This window comes from Prionailurus viverrinus, chromosome X (assembly GCF_022837055.1).
Source record: "Prionailurus viverrinus isolate Anna chromosome X, UM_Priviv_1.0, whole genome shotgun sequence".
NCBI lineage: Eukaryota > Metazoa > Chordata > Mammalia > Carnivora > Felidae > Prionailurus > Prionailurus viverrinus.
Window position 1 is genome coordinate 46,521,740 of NC_062579.1, and position 25,341 is coordinate 46,547,080.

Consider the following 25,341-nt stretch of genomic DNA (forward strand, 5'->3'; position numbering starts at 1 on the left):
CCACTTAGGTTTTCAAACATTTCTAACATTGTGAAAGGACGTGTTAGTTGGCAGGTAGTTTCACCACAGTGTTTTTTCAAAAAGTTGCATATAGGGCACTTTCCTCATATACCACGTATAGTTTTTCAAACACTTCTAACTTAGTAAAACAAGATATCAGTTGAAATATGGTTGACACGCAGTGTTTTGTAGAGTTGAGTATATGGCATTTTGGTGTAGGCCCTGCATGAGTTTTCAAACACTTTTAACTTAGTGAAAGATGTTAGTTGAAACATGGTTTCCCCACAGTGTTATCTCACAGAGTTGAGCATATGGCACTAAAAGCCTATGCCCCACATGGGTTTTCAAACACTTCTAACTTAGTGAAACCAGATGCTAGATGAAAGATGGTTTCCCATCAGTGTTATTGTTATATGTTATATATAAGTTATATGGCACTTTCCGTATAGACTACCCATGGGTTTTTTTTTATTAGTAAGAATGTGGTAATTGCAGGGGACTTTATTTTTTTTTATTATTTTTTTTATATATGAAATTTATTGTCAAATTGGTTTCCATACAACACCCAGTGCTCATCCCAAAAGGTGCCCTCCTCAATACCCATCACCCACCCTCTCCTCCCTCCCACCCCCCATCAACCCTCAGTTTGTTCTCAGTTTTCAACAGTCTCTTATGCTTTGGCTGTCTGCCACTCTAACCTCTTTTTTTTTTCCTTCCCCTCCCCCATGGGTTCCTGTTAAGTTTCTCAGGATCCACATAACAGTGAAACCATATGGTATCTGTCTTTCTCTGTATGGCTTATTTCACTTAGCATCACACTCTCCAGTTCCATCCACGTTGCTACAAAAGGCCATATTTCATTTTTTCTCATTGCCACGTAGTACTCCATTGTGTCTATAAACCACAATTTCTTTCTCCATTCATCAGTTGATGGACATTTAGGCTCTTTCCATAATTTGCCTATTGTTGAGAGTGCTGCTATGAACATTGGGGTACAAGTGCCCCTATGCATCAGTACTCCTGTATCCCTTGGATAAATTCTTAGCAGTGCTATTGCTGGGTCATAGGGTAGGTCTATTTTTAATTTTCTGAGGAACCTCCACACTGCTTTCCAGAGTGGTTGCACCAGTTTGCATTCCCACCAAGAGTACAAGAGGGTTCCCATTTCTCCACATCCTCGCCAGCATCTATAGTCTCCTGATTTGTTCATTTTGGCCATTCTGACTGGCGTGAGGTGATACCTGAGTGTGGTTTTGATTTGTATTTCCCTGATAAGGAGCGACGCTGAACATCTTTTCATGTGCCTGTTGGCCATCCGGATGTCTTCTTTAGAGAAGTGTCTATTCATGTTTTCTGCCCATTTCTTCACTGGGTTATTTGTTTTTTGGGTGTGGAGTTTGGTGAGCTCTTTATAGATTTTGGATACTAGCCCTTTGTCCGATATGTCATTTGCAAATATCTTTTCCCATTCCGTTGGTTGCCTTTTAGTTTTGTTGGTTGTTTCCTTTGCTGTGCAGAAGCTTTTTATCTTCATAAGGTCCCAGTAATTCACTTTTGCTTTTAATTCCCTTGCCTTTGGGGATGTGTCGAGTAAGAGATTGCTACAGTTGACGTCAGAGAGGTCTTTTCCTGCTTTCTCCTCTAAGGTTTTGATGGTTTCCTGTCTCACATTCAGGCCCTTTATCCATTTTGAGTTTATTTTTGTGAATGGTGTGAGAAAGTGGTCTAGTTTCAACCTTCTGCATGTTGCTGTCCAGTTCTCCCAGCACCATTTGTTAAAGAGACTGTCTTTTTTCCATTGGATGTTCTTTCCTGCTTTGTCAAAGATGAGTTGGCCATATGTTTGTGGGTCTAGTTCTGGGGTTTCTATTCTATTCCATTGGTCTATGTGTCTGTTTTGGTGCCAATACCATGCTGTCTTGATGATGACAGCTTTGTAGTAGAGGCTAAAGTCTGGGATTGTGATGCCTCCTGCTTTGGTCTTCTTCTTCAAAATTACTTTGGCTATTCGGGGCCTTTTGTGGTTCCATATGAATTTTAGGATTGCTTGTTCTAGTTTCGAGAAGAATGCTGGTGCCATTTTGATTGGGATTGCATTGAATGTGTAGATAGCTTTGGGTAGTATTGACATTTTGACAATATTTATTCTTCCAATCCATGAGCAGGGAATGTCTTTCCATTTCTTTAAATCTTCTTCAATTACCTTCATAAGCTTTCTATAGTTTTCAGCATATAGATCCTTTACATTTTTGGTTATATTTATTCCTAGGTATTTTATGCTTCTTGGTGCAATTGTGAATGGGATCAGTTTATTTATTTGTCTTTCTGTTGCTTCATTGTTAGTGTATAAGAATGCAACTGATTTCTGTACATTGATTTTGTATCCTGCAACTTTGCTGAATTCATGTATCAGTTCTAGCAGACTTTTGGTGGAGTCTATCGGATTTTCCATGTATAATATCATGTCATCTGCAAAAAGCGAAAGCTTGACTTCATCTTTGCCAATTTTGATGCCTTTGATTTCCTTTTGTTGTCTGATTGCTGATGCTAGAACTTCCAGCACTATGAAAAACAGCGGTGAGAGTGGGCATCCCTGTTGTGTTCCTGATCTCAGGGGAAAAGCTCTCAGTTTTTCCCCGTTGAGGATGATGTTAGCTGTGGGCTTTTCATAAATGGCTTTGATGATCTTTAAGTATGCTCCTTCTATCCCGACTTTCTCAAGGGTTTTTATTAAGAAAGGGTGCTGGATTTTGTCAAAGGCCTTTTCTGCATCGATTGACAGGATCATATGGTTCTTCTCTTTTTTTTGTTAATGTGATGTATCACGTTGATTGATTTGCGAATGTTGAACCAGCCCTGCATCCCAGGAATGAATCCCACTTGATCATGGTGAATAATTCTTTTTATATGCCGTTGAATTCGATTTGCTAGTATCTTATTGAGAATTTTTGCATCCATATTCATCAGGGATATTGGCCTGTAGTTCTCTTTTTTTACTGGGTCTCTGTCTGGTTTAGGAATCAAAGTAATACTGGCTTCATAGAATGAGTCTGGAAGTTTTCCTTCCCTTTCTATTTCTTGGAATAGCTTGAGAAGGATAGGTATTATCTCTGCTTTAAACGTCTGGTAGAACTCCCCTGGGAAGCCATCTGGTCCTGGACTTTTATTTATTGGGAGATTTTTGATAACCGATTCAATTTCTTCGCTGGTTATAGGTCTGTTCAAGCTTTCTATTTCCTCCTGATTGAGTTTTGGAAGAGTGTGGGTGTTCAGGAATTTGTCCATTTCTTCCAGGTTTTCCAGTTTGTTGGCATATAATATTTCATAGTATTCCCTGATAATTGTTTGTATCTCTGAGGGATTGGTTGTAATCATTCCATTTTCATTCATGATTTTATCTATTTGGGTCATCTCCCTTTTCTTTTTGAGAAGCCTGGCTAGAGGTTTATCAATTTTGTTTATTTTTTCAAAAAACCAACTCTTGGATTCGTTGATCTGCTCTACAGTTTTTTTAGATTCTCTATTGTTTATTTCTGCTCTGATCTTTATGACTTCTCTTCTTCTGCTGGGTTTAGGCTGCCTTTGCTGTTCTGCTTCTAGTTCCTTTAGGTGTGCTGTTAGATTTTGTATTTGGGATTTTTCTTGTTTCTTGAGATAGGCCTGGATTGCAATGTATTTTCCTCTCAGGACTGCCTTCGCTGTGTCCCAAAGCATTTGGATTGTTGTATTTTCATTTTCATTTGTTTCCATATATTTTTTAATTTCTTCTCTAATTGCCTGGTTGACCCACTCATTCGTTAATAGGGTGTTCTTTAACCTCCATGCTTTTGGAGGTTTTCCAGACTTTTTCCTGTGGTTGATTTCAAGCTTCATAGCATTGTGGTCTGAAAGTATGCATGGTATAATTTCAATTCTGGTAAACTTATGAAGGGCTGTTTTGTGACCCAGTATATGATCTATCTTGGAGAATGTTCCATGTGCACTCGAGAAGAAAGTATATTCTGTTGCTTTGGGATGCCGAGTTCTAAATAGATCTGTCAAGTCCATCTGATCCAATGTGTCATTCAGGGCCCTTGTTTCTTTATTGACCGTGTGTCTAGATGATCTATCCATTTCTGTAAGTGGGTGTTAAAGTCCCCTGCAATGACCACATTCTTATCAATAAGGTTGCTTATGTTTATGAGTAATTGTTTTATATATTTGGGGGCTCCGGTATTCGGCGCATAGACATTTATAATTGTTAGGTCTTCCTGGTGGATAGACCCTGTAATTATTATATAATGTCCTTCTTCATCTCTTGTTACAGCCTTTAATTTAAAGTCTAGTTTGTCTGATATAAGTATGGCTACTCCAGCTTTCTTTTGGCTTCCAGTAACATGATAAGTAGTTCTCCATCCCCTCACTCTCAATCTAAAGGTGTCCTCAGGTCTAAAATGAGTCTCTTGTAGACAGCAAATAGATGGGTCTTGTTTTTTTATCCATTCTGATACCCTATGTCTTTTGGTTGGCGCATTTAATCCATTTACATTCAGTGTTATTATAGAAAGATACGGGTTTAGAGTCATTGTGATGTCTGTATGTTTTATGCTTGTAGTGATGTCTCTGGTACTTTGTCTCACAGGATCCCCCTTAGGATCTCTTGTAGGGCTGGTTTAGTGGTGACAAATTCCTTCAGTTTTTGTTTGGGAAAACCTTTATCTCTCCTTCTATTCTAAATGACAGACTTGCTGGATAAAGGATTCTTGGCTGCATATTTTTTCTGTCTAGCACCCTGAAAATCTCGTGCCAATTCTTTATGGCCTGCCAAGTTTCAAAAGAGAGATCAGTCACGAGTCTTATAGGTCTCCCTTTATATGTGAGGGCACGTTTACCCCTTGCTGCTTTCAGAATTTTCTCTTTATCCTTGTATTTTGCCAGTTTCACTATGATATGTCGTGCAGATCGATTCAAGTTACGTCTGAAGGGAGTTCTCTGTGCCTCTTGGATTTCAATGCCTTTTTCCTTCCCCAGGTCAGGGAAGTTCTCAGCTATTATTTCTTCAAGTACCCCCTCAGCACCTTTCCCTCTCTCTTCCTCCTCTGGGATACCAATTATGCGTATATTATTTCTTTTTAGTGTGTCACTTAGTTCTCTAATTTTCCCCTCATACTCCTGAATTTTTTTATCTCTCTTTTTCTCAGCTTCCTCTTTTTCCATAACTTTATCTTCTAGTTCACCTATTCTCTCCTCTGCCTCTTCAATCCAAGCCGTGGTGGTTTCTATTTTGTTATGCATTTCGTTTAAAGCGTTTTTCAGCTCCTCCTGACTGTTCCTTAGTCCCTTGATCTCTGTAGCAAGAGATTCTCTGCTGTCCTCTATACTGTTTTCAAACCCAGTAATTAATTTTATGACTATTATTCTAAATTCATTTTCTGTTATAGTATTTAAATCCTTTTTGATCAGCTCATTAGCTGTTGTTATTTCCTGGAGATTCTTCTGAGGGGAATTCTTCCACTTGGTCATTTTGGATAGTCCCTGGCATGGTGAGGACCTGCAGGGCACTTCTCCTGTGCTGTGGTGTATAACTGGAGTTGGTGGGCGGAGCCGCAGTCAGACCTGATGTCTGCCCCCAGCCCACCACTGGGGCCACAGTGAGACTGGTGTGTGCCTTCTCTTCCCCTCTCCTAGGGGTGGGATTCACTGTGGGGTGGCGTGGCCTGTCTGGGCTACTTGCACACTGCCAGGCTTGTGATGCTGGGGATCTGGCATATTAGCTGGGGTGGGTAGGCAAGGTGCACAGGGGCAGGAGGGGAAGGCTTAGCCTGCTTCTCCTTAGGTGATCCACTTCAGGAGGGGCCTTATGGCAGCGGGAGGGAGTCAGATCCGCTGCCGGAGGTTTGGCTCCGCAGAAGCGCAGAGTTGGGTGTTTGCGCGGAGCAAGCAAGGTCCCTGGCAGGAACTGGTTCTCTTTGGGATTTTGGCTGGGGGATGGGCGGGGGAGATGGCGCTGGTGAGCGCCTTTGTTCCCCACCAAACTGAGCTCTGTCGTCTGGGGGCTCAGCAGCTCTCTCTCCCTTTGTCCTCCAGCCTTCCCACTTTCCAAGCAGAGCTGTTAACTTATGACCTCCCAGACACTAAGTCGCGCTTGCTGTCGGAACACAGTCCGTTAGGCCCCTCCGCTTTTGTAAGCCAGACTTGGGGGCTCTCATTGGCCAGCGAGCCGCTCCTCTGCCCCGGCTCCCTCCCGCCAGTCTGTGGAGCACGCACCGCCTCGCTGCCCTTCCTACCCTCTTCCGTGGGCCTCTCGTCTGCACTTCGCTCCTGCGACTCCATTCTGCTAATCCTCTCGCGGTTTTCTGGGTTATTTAGGCAGGTGTAGGTGGAATCTAAGTGATCAGCAGGACGCGCGGTGAGCCCAGCGTCCTCCTACACCACCATATTCCTCTTCCAAACCTCCCCATGGGTTTTCAAACACTGCTAACATAATGAAACCAGATGATAGTTAAAAGTTGGTTTCCCCGCGTGGGGCTACACCAAAAGCGCCACATGCTCAATGCTATGAGGAACTGTTGGTCAACCATCTTTCAACTAACATCTTGTTTCCCAAATTTAGAAATGTTTGAAAACCTATGCTGAGTCTATGTAGAAAGTGCCACATCTGTTTCACAGATGAAACCATCTTTCAACTAACATCTGGCTTCACTAAGTTAGAAGTGTTAGAAAACTATCTGGGGCCTATGTGGAGAGAGCCTTACACTCAACTCAGTGAAACACCCTGGGAAACCATCTTTTCACTAACATCCCCTTTCACTAAGTTAGGAGTGTCTGAAAACCTATGAGAGCCCTATGTGGAAAGTGCTATATACTCAACTCTATCAAAAAGCATTTTGGGGAAACCATCTTTCAACTAACATCTTGTTTCACTATGTTAGAGTGTTCAAAATCATATGGGGGAAAGATGAGGAAAGTGACATATATTTGACTCTGAAAAATACTGCTGAGAAACCATCTTACATCTAACATCTTGTTTCACTAAGTTTGGTGTTTTTGAAAACTTATGGAGGGTTTATGCAGAAAGTGCCATATACTCAAACTGGCAAAACAACAGTGTGGTCATACCATCTTTCAACTAACATCTCGTTTCACAGTTAGAAGAGTTTGAAAACCCATGCAGGACCTACATGGAAAGTGCCATATACTCAACTCAGTGAGACACCAATTTGGGGAAACCATCTTTCAACTAACATCTCATTTCACTAAGTTGGAAGTGTTTGAAAAACTATGTGGTGCCTGTGCGGAAAGTGCCATATACTCAACTCTGTCAAAGCAACACTGTGGGGAAACCGTGTTTCAACTAACATTTCATTTCACAAAGTTACAAGTGTTTGAAAATCTATGCAGTGCCTACACATAAAATGCCATATACTCCATTCTGTGAAACAACATGGTGGGGAAACCATATTTTCATTAACATCTTGTTTCACTAAGTTAGAGGTGTTTGAAAACACATGCAGGGCCTCACCAATAGTGCTGGAACTCAACTCTGTGAAACCACACTGTGGGAAAACCATCTTTCAACTACCACCTAGTTTCACTAAGTTAGAAGCATTTGAAAACCTATGCGGAGCTCATGCAGAAAATGCCATATACTCAACTCTGTCAAACAACACTGTGGGGAATCCATCTTTCAACTATCACCTTGTTTCACTAAGTAATCTTTGAAATTCCTTGAGGGCAACTATGATAGAAGTGCCATATACTAAACTCTGTGATACAATACTGTGGGGAAATCATCATCCAGCTAACATGGTTTCACTAAGTTAGAAGTATTTTGAAACCCAGGCAAGGCTTACATGGAAAGTGCCATACTCAAGTATCTGAAACAACACTGTGCGGAAACATTCTTTCACCTAATATCTGGTTTCCCTAAGTTACAAGAGTTTGAAAACACATGCAGTGCCTATGCGGATAGTGCCATACACTCAACTCTGTGAAAGAACACTGTGGGGAAACCACCTTTCAACTAACGTCTGGTTTCACTAAGGTAGAAGTGTTTGAAAACCTATGCGAGGCCTACAGGGAAAGTGCCATATACTCAAATCTGTGAAACAACAGTGTGGTGAAAAGATCTTTCAGCTAACATCTTGTTTCACTAAGTTAAAAGTGTTTGAAAAAGTAAGCAGCAAACTCTAAGGCAAGTTCCATATAGTCGACTCTGTGAAATCACCTTCTGGAGGAACCATCTTTCAACTAATCCCTTTATTCACTAAGAAATGTTTGAACACCTATGCGGGGAATTATGAGGACAGTGACGTACTCAACTCTGTGAAAAAACATAGTGAAGAAACAACCTTTCAAATAATGTCTTGGTTCACTAAATTAGAAGGGTTTGAAAATCTAGGCCTAAATGTAAAATGTGAGTGTTATATGCTCAACTCATTGAATTAAAACTTTGTCGAGAAACCGTCTTTCAACTAACGTCTTGTTTCAAAGTTAGAAATGCTTGGAAACATTTCCAGGGGACTATATATAAGGAAAAGGCCACAATTTTAACTCTGTGAAAAAACACAATGGGGAAACTTTCTTTCAAACAACTTCTTTCAATGGGTCAGACTTGTGGGAGAATCTATGCAGAGAGCTATACGGAAACTACTCCATACTCAACTTTGTGAAATAACAGTGTGGGGAAACCACCTTTCCACTAGCACCCTGTTTCACCAAGTTAGGTGTTTGATAACTTACACTGGGAACTATAAGGAAAGGGCCATATATTCAACTCTGAAAAAAACACAGTGGGGAAACCGTCTTTCAAGCAACTTCTTGTTTCAGTAGGTTAGATGTCTTTGACTCCCTATGCAGGGAAGTATAAGGAAAGTGCTATGAACTCCTCTCTGCAAATCCACAGTGGAGAAAGCTCCTTTCAACTACCTGTTTCCTTCACGGTCAGAAGTGGTTGCAAACATATGTGGGGAAGTATACTGAAAGTGCCATATACTTAACTTTGTGGAACAACACTGTGCAGAAACCATCTTTCAAATCACTTCTTGTGTCCGAAACTGCATTTCAAAAATCAATGCAACATCATATAAGGAAAGTGCCGTGTTCACACTCTGTGAAACAACACTGGGGAGAACCTGTCTTTCAACTAACATCACATTTCAGTACATTGACCTCTAAGAAAATAACACTGAGGAATAGGTCTTTCAACCAACTTCTTGTTGAACCAAATTCTTACCTCGACGTGTTTGAAAACCTGTGCGTGGAATTATATATAGGAAAGTCCATATACTCACTTCTGTGAGATAATACTATGGAGAAACCATCTTTCAAATAACTTCTTATTTCACAAACTTAGAAGTCTTTCAAAACCTATTCAGAAAATATAGGGGAATGGCACTGACTCACTGCTGTGAAATAATATTGTGGGGGAAACACCTTTCCACTAATTTCTTGTTTCACTAACAAGTGTCTGAAAACCTATGCCATAAACTAAGAGGAAAGTGTATATACTCAACTCTGTGGAAACACACCATGGACAAACGGCCTTTCAACTCACATTTTGTGTCACTACCGTAGAAATGTTTGAAAATGTAAGTGGCAAGCTTGAAGGCAAGTGCCATAGTTTCAACAGTGTGGAGAAACTGTTTTTAAACTAACATCGTGTCTCCTTGAGTTACAAATGTTTGAAAATCTATGTGGGGAACATTAAGGAAAGTTCCATATACTCAGCTCTCTGAAAAAAAAAAAACCACTGTGGATAAATCATCTTTCAACTAACGTCTTCCTTCACTAAGTTGGAAGTGACTAAAAATCTAGAACTAAATGTATAATGACAGTGCCGTACACTGAACTCCTTGAAGTAAAACCATGGAGAAAACATCTTTCAGCTAAAGTCTGGTTTCAAATTGAGTGGTGTTTGAAACCCTTTACAGGGATCTATAAGGAAAGGACTTCATGCTTAATTTGGAAAACACACTATAGCAAAACGGTCTTTCAGCCAACTTCTTGTTTCACTAAGTTAGACATTTTGGAAAACCTATCCTGGCAACTATAAAGAAAGTGCCATATACTCAACTCTATGAAATAACATTGTGGAGGGACCATCCTTCAACTAGTTCATTGTTTCACTACGAAGTGTTTGAAAACCTAGGCGGGGTAAAGGACGGTGACCTAACCTCAACTCTGTGAAAAAATGCGGCAGGGAAACCACCTTTCAACTTACCTCTTGTTTCACTAAGAAGTGTTTGAAAACGGAAGCAGCAAATTCTAAGGCAAGTGCCATATACTCAACTCTGTTTTACAAACAACGCTGTGGAGAAACCATTTTTAAACTAACATTGTGTTTCATTGAGTGAGAAGTGCTTGAACACCTAATCAGGGGACAGTAAAGAAAGTTCCCTATACTCAACTTTGTGGGTAAAAAAAACACAACACTTTGGAAAACGCATTTGCCAATTAACTTCTTGATCACTAGGTTTGAAGTGTTTGAAAAACTATCTGGGAAATGATAAAGAAAGTGTCATAGACTCAACTTTGGGAAATAACTTGGTTAGGAAAGCTTCTTTCACCGGACATGTTCTTTCATGAAGTTAGAAGTGTTTGAAAATCTAGGCCTAAATGTATAATGAGAGTGTTATATGCTCAACTCTTTGAAATAAAACTGTATTTCAACTAATGTCTTGTTTCAGACTTAGAAGTTTCTCAAAACCTTTACAGGGAACTATAAGGAAAGGGCCATATATTCAACTCTGAAAAGGCACTGTGGGGAAACTGTCTTTCAACCAACTTCTTGTTTCACTTAGACATGTTTGAAAACCTGTCCGAGGAATTATAAGAAAAGTGCCATATACTCCATTCTGAGAAACGATGCTGTGGAGGAAACCATGTTTCAAAAAACTTGTTTCACTAAGAAATCTTTCAAAACCTATGCATAAAATATAGGGGAATGGCACAGACTCACCACTGTGGAATAACATTGTGGAGGAACCATCTTTCAACTAATTTCTTGTTTCACTATGCAGCAAGTGTCAGAAAACCTATGTGGGCGATTATGAGGAAAGTGCCATATACCTAACTCTGTGGAAAAAAAAAACGCTTTGGGGAAACAACCTTTCAACTAACATTTTGTTTCACTACCTTAGAAATGTTTGAAATGTAAGTGGTGAACTCGAAGTCAAGCGCTTAGAGCTGTGCCATATTCAACACTGTGAAACAACAGTGTGGAGAAAGCGTTTTTAAACTAACATAGTGTTTCATTAAGAAGTGTTTGAACACCTATGCAGGGAAGAATAAGGAAAGTTCCATATACTCAACTCTGTGAAAAAACATTGTGGAGAAAGCATCTTTCAAATAACCTCTTCCTTCCCCAACTGAGAAGTGTTTGAAAATCTAGGCCTAAATGTATAATGACAGTACCATACACTCAATTTCTTGAAATAAAACCATGGAGAAACCATCTTTCAACTAACATCTTGTTTCACTGTTAGAAGTGTTTGAAAACCTATGCAAGGAACTCTAAGAAAAGTGCAATATCCTCAACTCTGTGAAACAACAATGTTGAGAAACTTCCTCTTAACTAACATACCAAAGTAGCATCTTGTTTCACATACACCGCACTACAACCAACATTTAGCCAACACTCACCAAGGTGTACACACCAAACACAATCCACAAACCTACATCTTACACACCACAAACACCACACTTCAACCTCCTACAGTGCCTAGGGAACACATAAACACCAAACATATCACACAGAGAGAGAACATACCACAACATACCGCAAGTACCACACACATTCAAACCTCCTATGTACAACATTTTTATACTGTTTAAAAATTGCATGGGACACACACCCCATATATAAATGACATGCACAGTTTACATGTAACATATCCAACCCACTACATCACATAAATACACATAAATACTACATCACTAAATATCCATCACACAGTCCAAACACCACACACACACCACACTACCTACACAGAACACGTATTCCACACTCACACTTCACATATACCATGCAGAAAAATGCACACAACCACACATACACCAGAGACATACTGCTTATAAACCACATACACACACCCTTTCTATATACCACACACCTAAGAAACACAACACCCCAGTGCTCCACCCTTACCCTGCTACATCTCTGCTGCCCCTATCTGCCGATGGGTTGGCAGGAAAGACATACTAAACCAGGGCTTTCCCTCTCTATTTGAAGGAATAATGGAGGCCTCATGATGACAGTGCTTCAGGTGTGACCTGGATGGAGGTCCCTTTACCAAAGCCCATGGCTGCTTCTAATTCCTGAGACAGTCAACTTGCTAAAAGACAGTGCTAGTCACTTCATTCACAACAGTGCCCCATTTCCATCCCTGATGAAGAGCTCTAGCACGCCAACTATTACTTTGAACCTCTTTGATCTATTTTCAAAGGAGTTTCTCCCTGGGGTTCATTCCAAGTGAGTCTCTCAGAAGAACAGCCTCTGCTTTCAAGTGGAGAGTGTGGCGAAGTCCTTGTGAGTGTGCAATGGGTTTTGTAACAGGACCACCCCTTCATCTGGTTTCAGAAGTATATGGACATCAAGGGGCCTGGGACATTGGAGGATGCCCAGTGGAGAATGTTTGTATGTATGCTGGGTCAGAGGTTGCAAGAGAGAGCTGGCTTCCTTTATGGGCTAAGAAGAAATGAAGTGAGACATCTTTCCAGATTGATCCAATTCCCGTTTGGAACATCGAGCTTTGGTCCACCTCCTAGTCATTTTCTTCCCATGGTTGTGTTTTAAAATAAATTTTTGTTCACACATAGGGGCCACAGAACTGTCACTCACTTAGCTGGCACCCTGAGATAGGCCATAGACTCCCAGTCTGGTCCTGTGTTCAGTGAGAGCTTTCAGGCTCTGCTATACCAAAGAAACGATGGTCTCTGAGTGGGTGGGTGGTGCTTGGCCTACCCTGGTATAGAAGTTGTGATGGGGAGTGACGTTGCTTCACTTACCTGCTCGATCAAGTTGCCTTCTTTCTGAGAAGCAGACGGTTTGCACATGGTCAGTATGAACCAGGAGTGGGTCAGCATGGGAAGAGCCCATTCCAAGAATGGGGAATGAAGTCCTTGTCCCAGACTCCTGAGCAAGAGCCAGCAGAACCCAAGAGCTACAAGCTAAAACACTGCTGCCTCCAAAAAATGATGAAAATACTGGAAGGGACAGACAAAGCCAGAAATCTCTGGCTCCTGAAGAAAGACTTCAGGCTTCTTGATGAGAAGGCTCCTGTGTGTAGTCCTTCAGAGGGCTCCCTTTGCCTAAGCCCACAGGAATTTCTTATTCCTGATACAACCAGGTTGATAGGAGATTGTGATGGTTATTTCTGCCTCAACATTCTCCATATGTCAGCTCTAATGAAGAAAGCTGGCACTCTGTGTCTCCATTTAACAACTTGACTCCCTTCTTGAAATAAAAACAAATAAGGTTCTGTTTAAACCCAGTGTGTGAGAGATACACTGTCTTCCCTCAAGTTGGAGTCTGCCAGTGCCCATGTTATGGTGATAGGTTTTGCTTGGGCCCCTCTCAATTTGCTATCAGAAATGTGTGGCCAACCAACATCCTAGGGTATTTGAAGGGCCCAGGGAGAATCCTTGTGGGTAGGCTAAGCCACCAGTTAGGGGCAGATCCCACCTCCCATGTGGGATGATGGAAAGGGAAGGCAGATATCTATTTCCTACATTTGACAAATGCCCATTTGAAATGAAGGACCATGACTCACCTCGTAGTGATTCCGATCCCATTGCTGCTTTTCTAACTTGTTCTGAGTCCACACACCAAGACCAAGGGGCTGTCCCATACCAACGAAGGTCCAAGGATTGGAGTTGAGGTTCCAGGCCTCTGCTGAGTCAATGCAGAGCTCTCAGAGTCAGATACCTGAGAGGACAGCTAGCATGCCTGTCCCTGAGCCCTCGGTGCATAGCAGGCCACAGTATCGTGGGAATGGGTAGCCACATGAACCTCCCACCCTAATTGCCTGAGACACACTCATTTAGAAGACAAGGCAGACTGTAAATGTGCAGCATGCTTCGTGAACTTAGCACACAAAGAGCCTTTTGAATGAATGGTGCACCATAGTCTCATTCAAACCTATAGATCATCACAGGGAAGCATATTCTTCATGACTCAGAATAACTGGTGACCCTATCTACTGACACGATGTTCAGAAGGACAACAGAAGCCAAGGCTTCCTTGTATTTCTTAAGGGATAATGAGGGCCTCTTGCTCACAAGGCTCCGAGGGGCATCCTTTGAGGTACTCCTTTAGCCAAGCCAACAAAGGGTTCTTGAGATGCCTGAACAAGCCAGTGTGCTAATATATTGTGCTGGTCAGATTGTTCTAAACATTACCCAAGTCTCATCGTTAATGAAGAACTTCTCCACCACGGTTCCTCTTGTGATCCCCACAAAGTCAGTTGTGCAGAGTCATAGCACTAGCTTGCAAATATCCAGTGTGGACCAGCCCTTGTGACTTGTGGCCCAGGCTGAGCCAAAGGAGCCCTGGCATTTTGGTTTTAGGACTTCATGGACATCCAGAGCCCTAGGCCATTCGAAGGGGTCCAGCCGAGAACTGTTTGTGTGGAGGCTGGGACAGATGTATCAGGGGGGAGCTGGCCTCCATGCCTAGGGAAAATGAAGTTTAATATGTCCCATCCACATTGATCACATTCCCATTGGATGGAAATATTGAACTCCCGTTGGTCCAGGCTGGAGCCATTCCTTTACTGAGCCATTCTGACTCAGCCTTTGTTCAACCTTAGGAGCCATGGAGCTTGCACTTACACAGAGGGCACCAAGGGGTGGGCGTTGGGTTCCCACTCAGTCCCGTGCTCACTGACAGTCATGGGCATGAGATATCCCAAAGGAGAATAGCCCTACAATCCTTGATCTTGGTGATTGGTTGTTTGTAGCAAGGGGTGGGGGGTGGGGAGCCAGCTTGCCTCATTGCTCTGCCTGATGGAAGGGCCTGCCTTCTGAAAAGCAGACAGTTCATACAGGAGCAGGAGGCTCCGGAAGCTGGTCAGCACAGAAAGAGCCCTTTACAGGAAGAGGGCCCCAATTCCCCTTTCCACACTTTGGAGCAAGACCTGGGGGCACCTGACGGACACAGCACTGTTACTGCTCACTCCATTCAGTGATGGGAAAAGTAAGGGTTCTCTAGGTCCTTCTGAAGGAAGAAGGCAGGCCTGTTGCCGATAGGGCTCCCAGATGCAGACGCTAGATGGCGCTGTTGCCTAAGGCTTCTGGTGTTTCTTCTTCCCATAGCCATGTTGCCAGAAGCTGGTGTTGCACACTTCCTTCTCCATGTAATTCCCCTTTAAATCTCTGAACAGCTCTAAGCCCCCCTTATCCACCTTTACACATCTTTGCTGTCTTGTAGAAACAAGGTTCTTCCCACAATCCGTTCAGAGTCAGTGTCTCACGGTCATATCCTCTGCCTTCCAGCTGGGAGTCTGACTCAGTTCTTGAGACTGTGGGAGAGATTTTGGCCACAGGGCTCCATCTTCATTAATTCATTGGGTTCCAGAAGTATGTGGTCATTCAGAGGCCCAGGCCAATAAAAGGGTCCTAGCAGAGGATGTTTGTGTGTAGTTTGGGCGAGAGATTTGGTCAAGGAGCTGGCCTTCTCCTGGGTCAAGGGAAAATGAAGTAAGACCCTGTCTTTCCAAGTGGATCCCAATTCCTACTGGTATGTCGAGCTTTGCACCTCCTTGTGTCTGTATCCTTCACCTTGCTGCATTTTCGACAATTTTTTTGTCTCCTTCAGGAGCTCTGGAGCTATCAGAAACTCAGCTGATCCAGGTAGTCATCAAACTCCCACTCTGTTCCTGTGCTCAGTGAGAGCTCTCAGGCTCTGAACTAACAAAGAAAAGATGGCCTTTATTGCCTGGAAGATTGGTGACTGGCCTACTGTGATATGGAAGGGGAAGAGGAGCCAGCTCGCCTTGCTATCCTGAATGACTGCGTTGCCTTCATTCTGAGAAGCAGACAGTTTGCACATGAGCAGTGTAGAAAAGGAGAGGGTCAACACAGGGGAAGCCCTTTCCAGGAACAGGGAATGATTTCCTTGTTCCACACTCCTGAGTAAGAGCCAGCAGAACCGAATACCTAGAGCTCAAAACTGGGGCCTGTATCAACTGATAGAACATGTGGGAGGGACAGACATAGCCAGAAATCTCTGTCTCCTAAAATCAGAATGCAGGACTCCCAGGCATATTCCTTCAGGGGGCTCCCTTTGCCTAAGCCCACAGGCATTTCTTAATCCGGATACAACCAGGTTGATAGAGACTGTGCTGGGTACTTATTCTCAAAATTCTCCACATCTCATGTGTAAGAAAGAACTCTGGCAGTCTGTGTCTCAATGTCCACCACTTATCATTTTCTTGAAAAACAGTGCTGCATGGAATTTATCAGAGACAGTGTCTTTGAATAATGTCCTCTTCCTTCAGCACCGGAGTCTGGCGGTGTCCTTGTGGTTATGATATAGGTATTGCAGTGAGCCCCTCTAAATTTGGCTGCAGAATTATGTGACCATCTCCAAACCTAGGGTGTGTGAAGGTTCCCAGGCAGAATGCTTGTGGGCAGGCTCAGCCAGAAGTCAGGGGTAGATCCTACCTCATGTGTGCTTAGAGGGTGAGGGAAGACAAGATATCTCTTTCCTCGATTTGATCAGTGGCCTTTTGAATGCAGAACTTTGACTCACCTGGTAGTCATTCTTATCCCATTTCTGCTTTTCTAACTTGACCTCACTTCACACACCAAGGCCATGGGGCTTTCCTGTAAACAAGCAAGTTCCAAGGATGAACATGTAGGTTCCAGAACATTCCTGAGTCAAGGCAGGGCTCTCAGAGTCTGATATCGCTGAAGAGAGCTATCCTATACATTCTGTCCTTGAGCCCTCAGTTCATAGCAGGCTACTGTATCATGGGAATGGGTACCCACATGGACCCCCAGCCCTAATTGATGGGCATACCCACATGCAGAAGAAGAGACAGGTTGTGCAAGTGCAGCATGCTCCATGACCTGACCAGTGCACAAAAAGCCTTTTGAATGTATCCTGCACCAGGCCTTGTTCCCACCACTTGATCCTCCCATGGAAGCACATTCTTCATATCTCAGGGTCATTCGGGCCCCTATCTTCTGATATGATGTGCAGAAGCAGAGAAAAAGCCACTGTTTTCCTCTACTCCTTAAGGGAGAATATGGGTCTCTTGCTCCCAGGGCTCCAAGTGGCTCCCTTTGGACAACTCCTGTGGCCAAATCCCACAAAAAGTCTTCTGATTTCTGAGCAAGCCAGCTTGCTAATATATTGTGCTAGTCAGTTTATTCTAAACATTATCCAATTCTCATCCTTAATGAAGAACTCTTGCCCTAGGCGTATTAAGTCTCATGACATTGCTGTTTATCCATCAACGTTTGTCTTGGGCTCCATACAAATTCAGTCTTGCACAGTAATAGATCCACCTTGCAAATGAACAATGTGGACCAGCCCTTGTGGCTTGTGTGACACGTTGAGGTTAAAGGGCTGGCAGATTTGTTTCAGGACTACATGGACATCCAGAGACTTAGGGCATGGAAAGGGGTCCAACCGAGATCTGTTTGTGTGGAGGTTGGGCCAGAGGTATTATGTGTGAGGTGGCCTTCATGCTGGGCCTAGGGGAAATGAAGTTTAACATGTCCCATCCCCATTGATCACATTCCCATTGGATGGAAATATCGCACATGTTGGTCCTGGCTGCAGCCATTCACTTTCCCTTAATGTCTTTCTGACTCAGTCTTTGTTCACTCTTAGGAACCATGGAGCTGTCACTCACTCAGAGGGCACCAAGGGGTGGGCATCGGGTTCCCACTCAGTCCCACGCTTGATGACAGCCATGAGTATCGGCTATCCGAATATCCGAATATCAGAATAGCCCTCCTATTCCTGTGCTTGGTGATTGGCTGTTTGCAGCAAGAGGTGGGGAGGGGAGCCAGCTTGCCTCATTGCTCTGCCTGATGGAGGGGCCTGCCTTCTGAAAAGCAGACAGTTCACACAGGAACAGGATGCTTCAGAAGCTCAGGATCCCAGAAAGAGCCCTTTACAGGAAGAGGTCCCCAATGCCCCTTTCCTCTCTTTGGAGCAACAGTGGGGGACACCTGATGGTGACAGCACTGTCACTGCTCACTCCATTCAATGATGGGAAAAGGAAGAAAAGCAGACAAAGTCCAGGACTCTCTAGGTCCTTGTGAAGGAAAGAGGCAGGCTTGTTGCTTTCAGGGTTCCCAGATTCGGATGCTAGAGGGAGCTTTTCCTAAAGCTTCTGGTGTTTCTTCTTCCCATACCCAGGTTGCCAGGAGCTGGTGCTGGGCCCTTCCTTCTCCATATAATTCCCCTTCCAAACTCTGAAGAGATCTTGCCCTACTTATCCACCTTTACACATCTTTGCTCTTTTGTAGAAATAAGGATCTTCCCACAATTCGTTCAGAGTCAGTGTCTCACAGTCGTTTCCTCTGCCTTACACCTGGGAGACTTGTCCACTCCTTGGGACTGTGGAAGAGATTTTTGCCACAGGGACCCTTCATTAATTCATTGGGTTTCAGAAGTATGTTGTCATTCAGGGGCCCAGGGTATTTGAAGGGGCCCAGCAGATGTTTGTGTGTAGACTGGGCCAGAGATTTGGGCAGGGAGATGGACTCCTTGTGGGCCCAGGGAAAAGAAAGGAAGACATCCTCTTTCCAAGTGGATCCCATTCCTGCTGGAGAATGTCGAGCTCTGGCCCTTCTCGTGCTCATTTCCTTCCACTTGGTGCATTTCTGATCATTTTTTTTTCTCCCATGGGAGGCATGGATCTGTAATTCATTTGGCTGGCACTCCTTGGTAGGCCGCAAATTCCCTCTCTCTTCCTGTGCTCAGTGAGAGCTCTCAGGCTCTGAACTAACAAAGGAAAGAAGGCCTTTAGTCCCTGAGTGCTTGGGGATAGGTCTGCTGTAGTATGGAAGGTGGGGGGAGCCAGCCTACCTCACTGACCTGGATGATTGAGTTGCCTTCATTCTGAGAAGCAGTTTACACATGGGCAGTATGGGCCAGGAGGTGGTCAGGACGGGGAAAGCCCTTTCCAGGAATAGGGAACAATGTCCCTGTTCCAGACTCCTGAGCAAGAGCCAGCAGAACTCAGTAGCTCCAGCTCACACACTGATACCTCCATCAACTGATAGAAAAAGTGGGAGGGAGAAACATAACCAGAAATATCTGGCTCCTAAGGAAAGAATGCAGACTTCTTGCTGACAGTCACTCCCAGGTGTAGTCAGTTGTTCAGAAGGTTCCCTTTGCCTAACCCCACAGGCACTTCTTGTTTCAGATTCAACCAGGTTGATAGGAGACTGTGCTGGGTCCTTCATTCTCAACATTTCCTACATCTCATGTGTGATGAAGAACTCTGGCCATCTGTGTCTCCATGTCCACCCATAACCCTGTTTTTTAATAAGGTTCTGAATGGAATGTATTCAGAGCCATTGTCCTAGAGGAATATTCTCTTCTTTTGGCTTGTGAGTCTGACGGAGTCCTTGTGATGGTGAGATAGGTCTTGCAATGGATAGGCCCCTCTCAATCTGGTTTCAGAATGATGTGACATCATCAAACCTAGGGTGTGTGAAGGCACTGAGGCAGAATACTTGTGGGTAGGCTCAGCCAGAGGTTAGGGGTGTATCCTGCCTCATGTGTGGGAAGAGGGGAAGATAGACATCTCCTTCCTTGATTTGACCCGTATCCATTTGAACACAGGATTTTGATTGACCTGGGAGTCTTTACCAACCCATTGCTGTTTTTCTAACGTGGTCTCAGTTCACACACCAAGGCCATGGGGCTGTCCCATACACAACCAATGTCCATGGATTGGAGGTGAGTTTCTAGGCAGTTCATGACACAATGCAGGGCTCTAAGATTCTGATGTCTGAGAGGACAGTTAACACTCCTGTCCCTGAGCTATCAGTGCTCAGCAGGGTATAGTAACCAGGGAATGGGTAGCCACATTGACTCCCACCTCTAATTGATGGGGATACTCTCATTCAGAACAGTCTGTGCACGTGCAGCTTGCTGCATGACCTGATCAGCGCACAAAACACCTTTTGAAAAAAACAGTGCACTACGGCCTCATTTCCACCTCTTGATCATCGCGTGGAAGCACCTTCTTCATACCTCAGAGTCACTGCTGCCCCTATCTACTGATACGATGGGCAGAAACACACCAAAAACCAAAGTTTCCCTCTATTTGTTAAGGGAGAATGAGGCTCTCTTGCTCACAGGGCTCCAAGGGGCATCCTTTGGAGTATTTCTGTAGCTGAAACCCACAAAAGACTTTTCTGACTCCTGGCCAAGCCTGCTTGCCCCTCTATTGTGCTGGTCAGTGTTCTCTAAACATCACACAATTCTCATCCTGAACAAAGACCTGTGACCCTAGGAGTATCGAGTTTCATGAGAGTGCTTTATTATCCATCAAGGTTCATCTTGGGGTCCATAAAATTCTGTCAAAATAATAGCTCAGGCTTGCAAATATCCAATGTGGACCAACCCTTGTGTCTGTGTGACAGGTTGAGCCAAAGTGGCCCTGGCACTTTGGTTTCAGGACTCCATGGACATGCAGAGCCCTAGGCCATTTGAAGGGGTCCAGCTGAGAACTGTTTGGGTGGAGGCTGGGTAAGCCATATTAGAGGGGAGCTGGCCTCCTTGCTGGGCCTAGGAGAAATGAAGTTTAACGTGTCTTTTTCACATTGATCACATTCCCATTGGATGGACATATCGAACTCCCTTTGGTCCTGGCTTCAGCCAGTCCCTTTCACTGACAGTCTTTCTGACTCAGTCTTTGTTCACCCTTTTGAGCCATGGAGCTGGAATTCACGCAGAGGGCACCAAGGGATGGGCTTTGGGTACCCACTCAGTCCCTCACTCAGTGACAGCCACGAGCGTGGGATATCTGAAAGGAGAATAGCCCTCCAATCCCTGAGCTTGGTGATTGGCTGTTTGTAGCAAGGGGTGGGGGGAAGGGAGCCAGCTGGTCTCATTGCTCTGCCTGATGGAGGGGACTTCCTTCTGAAAAGCAAACTGTTCACACATGCAGGAGGCTCCAGAAGCTGGTCAGCCCAGAAAGAGCCCTTTACAGGAAGATGGCCCCAATGCCCCTTCCCACACTTTGGAACAACAGCTGGGAAGCATCTCATGGCTACAGCACTGTCACTGCTCACTCCTTTCAGTGCTGGGAAAACAAGAAAAGCAGAAAAAGTCCCAGAGCTCTCTAGGTCCTTCTGAAGAAGAAGGCAGGCCTGCTGCTCCCAGGGCTCCTAGATGCAGACTCTAGAGGCCTCTTTTGCATAAGTTCTCAGGTGTTTCTTCTTCTTCCCACAGCCAGTTTGCCAGGAGAAGGTTCTGGGCACTTCTTTCTCCATATAAATCCCCTTCCTATCTCTGAAGAGCTCTGGCCCTCCTTATCACCATCACACACCTTTGTTCATTTTTAGAAACAGGGTTCTTCCCACAATCAGTGCAGAGTCAGTGTCTCACAATCATGTCCTCTGCCTTCCGTCTGGGAGTCTGACGCAGTCCTTGTTACTGTTGGAGAGATTTTCCCACAGGGCTCCATCTTCATTAATTCATTGTGTTTCAGAAGTATGTGGCTCTCAATAGGCCCAGGAATCTGTAGTTGCCCCAAAACGGATGTTTGTGTGAAGGGTGGGCCAGAGATTTGGGCAGAGAGCTGGCCTCCTTTTGACCAAGGGACAATGAAGGAAGATGTCTTGTTTCCAAGTGGGTCCCAATTTCCACTGGAAATGTCAAACTTTGCCCCCCCTTGGGCCTATTTCCTTCCCCTTGCTTTATTTTTGACTTTGATTCCCCCCTTCAGGAGCCACACAGCCATCACTCACTCAGCTGGAACCCCTGGGTAGGCATCAAACTCCCATTCTGCTCCTGTGCTCAAGGAGAGCTCTCAGGCTCTGATCGAACAAAGGAAATATGGCCTTTAGTCCCTGAGTGTTTGATGCTTGGCTTGCTGTGGTATGGGATGTGAAGGGGAGCCATCTTTCCTCCCTGAGCTGGATGAATGAGTTGCCCTTGTTCTGGGAAACACACAGTTTGCACCTAGGCAGTATGGACCAGGCCATGGTCAGTACAAGAAGAGCCTTTTCCAGGAATAGGGAACTAAGTCCTTGTTCAAGACTCTTGAGCAAGAGCCAGGAGAACCCAATAGCGACACCTCAAATTCTGCTGCCTCCATCAATTGCTACAAAAAGTTTGAAGGACAGACATAGCTAGAAATCTCTGGCTCCGAAAGAATGAATGGAGGTTTCTTGCTGACAGGGCTTTCAGGTGTGCCCTTTCAGAGGGCTCCCTTTGCCTAAGTCCATGGGCATTTCTATTTCCAGATACAAGCAGCTTGATAGGAGACCATGCTGGGTACTTCATTCTCAACATTCTCCAAATCTCAAGTGTGATGAAGAATTCTGAGAGCCTGTGTCTCTGTTTCCATCACTTAGCCTTTTTTGTCCAAAGAGTTTCTGCATGGAGTTTATCCAGAGTCAGTGTGTTAGAAGAATATCCTCTTCTTTCAGCTTGGAGGTTTGGCCGTGTCCTTTGGATGGTGATATAGGTTTTACTTTGGGTCCTCCTCAAGATAGTTTTAGAATTTGTGGCCAACCCCACACCTTGGGTATGTGAGGATACCCAGGGAGAATGCTTGAGGGTAGTTGAAGCCAGTGGTTTGGGGAGGATCCTGCCTCCTGTGTGGGAAAAGATGAAGGGATGATAGAGATATCTCCTTTGATTTGACCCATGCCCATTGGAATGCAGAGCTTTGACTCAACTTCATATCCCGTTGCTGCTTTTCTCACTTGGCCACAGTCACCCACCAAGATCATAGGGCTTCCCTGTCCACAAGCAAATTCCAAGGATTGGAGGTGAGTTTCCAGTCATTTCCTGAGTCAATAGAAGGCTCTCAGAATCTGATGTCCCAGGGGTCAGCTGACCCTCTGTCCCGTAGCTCTTGTTGCTTAGCCGGTTATTATAGCAAGAGTAAATAATTGCTCTTCTTTGGCAACAAGTTTCTCCCTGGAATCTTGTCAGAGTCAGTGTCTCAGAGTCATATCCTTTCTCATTAAGTGAGGAGTCTGGTACAATCCTGGTGAGCGTGCAAGAGATTTGGCCACAGGGGGTGTGGGAATTGGGTTTCAGAATTTGTGGACATCACTAGGCCTAGGGTATCTACAGGTGCCCAGTGGAGAATGCTTGTGTGTAGGCAAGCCGGAGGTTTGAGGAAGGGAGCTGGCCTCCTGTTGGAATCGAGATTTAATTAAGAAAAGATATATCTTTCCTAGATGGGTGCCATTTCCTTTGGAGGTGCAGAACTTTGGCACTGCTCATACTCATCCCCATGTCATTGATGCTTTTCTAGCTAGGTCTCCATTCATGTTCCAGGAGCATTAGTGTGTGTTCCACTTACACAGCCATGGCCGCATGAATTGTGCAAGTTTCCCAGTCAGTTCCTGAGGAAAGTGAAGGCTCTCTGGGTCTAATGTCCCAGAGGAAACCTGGCCCTTCCATCCTGGAGCACATGGTGTTGCTTAGCTGGCTAGGGTATGCACGAGCATGGGTAGCCAGTTGGCCTCTCTCCCCTCACTAATGGGAAGAAAAGCAGGTTTTCATGTGGGCAGGATGCTCCAGTATCTGGTCAGCACAGAAAGTACCTTTGTATGGAATACTGCACCAAGTCCCACTTCCAAATACTTGCCCATCAGCCAGGAATGCATCCCTGCTACAGCTGTATCACTGCTGCCCCTCTGGACCAATGGCAAGGGCAGGACACACACCCAGAGCCAGGTCTTTCCCTCCGATGATGAAGGAAGACGAATCTGGGCAGGCTTCTTGGTGACAGGGCTTTCAGATGGAACTTACAGACAGCATCGTTTGCCAAAGCCCACAGGTGTTTCTCATTCCTGACTCACCAGTCAGTGAGCTGGGGATGACGGTGCTAGTCACCTCACTCTTCACACGATCTCATTCTTATCCCTGATGCAGAACTCTGGCCCTCCCTCTATCCACTGTCACCCCTTTGCTCTATTTTCACTCTAAGCCCTCCCTGGGCTCCATTCCATGTGAGTGTCTTATAGTCATACCCTGGGCCCTCAACTGGGGATTCTGGTCCATTCCCTGTGACTGTGGCATATGTTTGGCCAAAAGACCTCTGGCTCTTCAGCAGGATAGTCTTCCCTGTATGCTGGTTGTTCCCTGCATGAGTCTCTCAGTACTAGGATTTCTGGCCAAGTAGGCCTGTATTTTTGTGTTTATTTTTGTTTTGCCACGGGGACTGATCCTCAGATCCCCTCATGCTTTCAAGTATCTTGAAAAGATAAGAATAACTGTAAAATGGGAAGTCATTACAATATGTGAGTGATGCTGAGGGCAAGATCTATTTCTCTTAAACCAGTGCAACCTTAATGATATGTGAACAGGCAAGGCAACCATGATCTAGTACCTCCCTCTGCATTTCTTCCAGGCATATTGCACACTGGCCAGCATCTTGACTCAGTTCATCCCCATTAGAGGTTATTCCTGGCTTTGTTCAATACATCACATCATGCATATCCCTTTCATGTCAGGGTACACATGTGAGAACACATTAATCCTCCAAACGTGGGATGGAAGAAGTGAACTGGTAAGGAGGCAAAGACCAGGTGCTGCCCTCATGGGTTCCACCCTATCTGCCAGTCCCTGCCTTCTGCCACTGTCTGTGGGGCTCTTGTAAACCTCGTCCTGCCAGCCAGAACTGTCACTGTTGCTACTGTTGAGTATGCTGAAGGAGGACAGTACTGCACAGGCCAATGCCATGGTGCCACACCATGACCACAGGGTGGCTTGCTGGGCCGCTGAGGCAGCTATGGCACTGCCTACAGCACAGGGCTATTCATGCCTTGGCACCCGACCCAGAAACCTCTTTGTGGCCATGCCCTGCACCCAGCACTGAAGCCTGTGATCCCACTGGCCCCTCTGCACCAGCTGGAAGGTAAGTCCAAGTCTGAGTAAGTGCGAGTGCTGCCGTTAGCAGTGGCTGGACTGCCTTGCTTGGTGCCCACCGGCCATATGCACAGACTTCTGTGAAAATCTATCCCTGGGCACCGGCTGAGTGAGTGACAGCTCCAGGGCTCCTAAGTGTAAATGGAGACATAGTTAGTGTTAGGATGTCCCTGGAAGGGGACGGCCATCTCACCAGAGTGCTGGAAAAAAATGAAGGGCAACCAATCACCAAGCACCAGCACAATCCAACAGAAAGCCCCGAGCAGCTCGCCAGA